Genomic DNA, 2,909 nt, shown 5'->3' on the forward strand with positions numbered 1-2,909 from the left:
TCTGGAAAGCAGCTGAGACACATCCCTCTTAATGTCTGCAACATGATCTATGTCTCCTTCCTCTGTCCTCCTCTCCTCCTCCGCCCATCCACCTCTCTGTGTTCATCCAGGTCAGGGAGCACGGAGACACACTTATTCATCATCTCTACACCGTGTGTGTGTGTGTGTGTGTGTGTGTGTGTGTGTGTGTGTGTGTGTGTAAGCTCACTCACTTAGGTCATTACTAATTAAACGTCCTGATTGTGTTTTTACAGAGCAGCTCTGAACCTACAATCAGTGTAACTACACTGACTCTGGAGGGTTGTAAATGCTTCGTCGCTACATCAGTTTCATTCAGGCATGTCGGTGGTTTCACTACATTTACTCACTTTTACTTCACTTCAATATCTTCATCTGATTCTATACAATTAAAGAGAATTGTTTCTCCTCCACTCAGAAGTTTTTAACACCATTTTGATGCAGGTTTTTTTACTGTGCTGTACTGCTTTTTTAAATTATTATCTCTCTATCAATCCAGGAATCTGTGTGTGTGTGTGCGTGCGTGCGTGCGTGCGTGCGTGTGTGTGTGTGGATGTCAGACTTGACGGATGTATTGTTGTCGACCTGAGGAAGTGCAGTGCTGATTGTGAAGTTTAGATGAGCTCATATTGGTTCTAAAACATTTTAAATAGTTTTGCAAACACGGGGCGAGAGGTAACAACACAAACGGTGCACGCGCAGGAGACGCCTCGCCGAAGGTTATGTTATTTAAGTTGCTGAGTGGACTTAACGGGACACACTCGAGATTGCAATGTAAGTTTAACCGTTTATTTTTGCTAAATTGAGGCTATCTTCAGTACTTCTACCCCTTTCTGTAAACGACTCACAGAAGGAGACTCGCCCAATGCAGTGTTTAGGCACATGTTAGCTAACCGTCGTTAACAAAAGCGAATGAAATCCCTCGCTTCAAAGCTCATTTGGGCACGTTGGCTGACCACAGAACTACACGTTGCCCCTAGCTGTTTTTTTTTTCACCAAACACATTACAAACAAGCACGTTCTGCACTAGTTACACCATTTTACTTATAAGCATCAAGCGACCTTTACCACTGATGGATTTGCTGTTGATGCAGGTATCATATGTTCCCTATCTGATTTTTTTCTTTCAGGGAGTCTTCACTTATCAAATCTGAAAACTGAATTAAGAGTCTGACAGAGAAATGAGCAGAAACAGAAAGTAGAGGTTTTGGATTCAGCCTGTGACGTGTATCTCTCTTACTTACAAATACAAACAGTGTAACACAACACAAGTGATGGTGATAGACTCTCTTGGCCATGTACTGTGTGTGTGGGTTTTGAATAATTTGTGGGTATTTGATGAAGATGGCTGACTTCCTGATTGAGACTGACAGATTGAGTGTTACGTCTGTCCCCCTCCCCCCCAGTGCTCGTTGAAGACCGCAGTCTCTCTGTGCACACTTACATGAATCACAGAAATCTTCACGAGACACAATATCTGAAGCAGCCCGCTCACGTATGCACTATATGTGTTATATCCCAGTGCGTGTGAGGGGATCTGCTATACAAACATATTCATTGTTTTTTCACAGTTTGTAATGACCGCAGCGGGAAAGAAAGAAAAATTAACTTGGACAAATAAAACAGCAATTTCTCTACATGAGAACCTCAAACGAGCTGATTGGTTTGTTCCTGTCCTGCATCCTTTTGTCTACAATCTGCAAGCACTGAAGCACTGTCATGAATAAAAAATGAGAACCTGCATTAATGGGGCACCAAAAAAAAAAAAGTTGCCAAAAATTTCATCCAGAAATGCTTCTTGTGCTTTTCTAAGAAAGTAGGTGAGTAGTAATTCATCACTCTTTCATTTTCTTGCCAACTTGGACTTCTGACAGAGTGCAGTGTAGAAGAATCGGTCATCCTTTTTTTGTTGGGTGAACAATATTCCCAGGATCTTTTTTTCTTTTTGAAGGAGGGGAGGAGATTTTGGTGGACAAAGCGGTACTATTGATCTCTTTGCTTGTCCTGTCCTGTACATGTGTAAGTAGTGTTTCATATCAATAAAAACAAACCTAGATTTAAAATGTCTTAACAGGCAACTTAAAATGACTCGATGGTGTGGAAATGTTGGGAAAAGGCTGTTTGGGCCGCATTTTGTCTTCTGACATCTACCAGGGGGACAGGCATAAAAAATAACGATATAGAAACAGGGGCGTGTCCAGAGGTGTGTCCAGATGGGTGTCATGGGCCCCCCTTGAAATCTAATTGGCCACCCTGAGTGCCATCCCCATATTTCTTAATAACGCTTGGCTTTTTGCCTTGTCAGAGGCGGGACTTAAGTTCAAATAAACTATTTCAGCTGCAGGTGTGACAGACTGCCAGTCATTTATTTGCGTTTAAAATCCCACCTTCTTTATGCTATAATTTCTATTGTAGAAAAATACTATTTACATCATAACACAAGTGCAAAGAAGAGGGGAGCAACCTCACAAAAAATAATAAATTCACAACATTTCTGTACTACAATGTAATTAGTCAATTGTCTACAATTTATGTAGAGAGATGATTGCAATTTTTTAAGTACTTTATATTGTGACTTTTTTTCATTTTCTTTTTGAGACTAGAATTAAGACGATAGAGTTGCATGTTGCTACTCTATCGTGTCACTTTCAGTTACAGTAAGAAATTGTACCAGCTCTACATTATGTTTGTTCCCGGGTTGGGCCATCCCAGTCAAAAAAGTCTGGACACAAACCTGTATAGAAATAATGTTTCCTTTCTGTGATGGTCTGATTTGCTTTTGTAGGTCATAAAAAGGCATCAGTAATGACCTTGAAGTCATCATCATTTCAAGCCGCACAGACTCCTGTTTGATAAATGACTGACCATACAACAAAAACTACAGTACAGAA

The sequence above is a fragment of the Labrus bergylta genome, chromosome 14, assembly GCF_963930695.1.
Source record: "Labrus bergylta chromosome 14, fLabBer1.1, whole genome shotgun sequence".
NCBI classification, from domain to species: domain Eukaryota; kingdom Metazoa; phylum Chordata; class Actinopteri; order Labriformes; family Labridae; genus Labrus; species Labrus bergylta.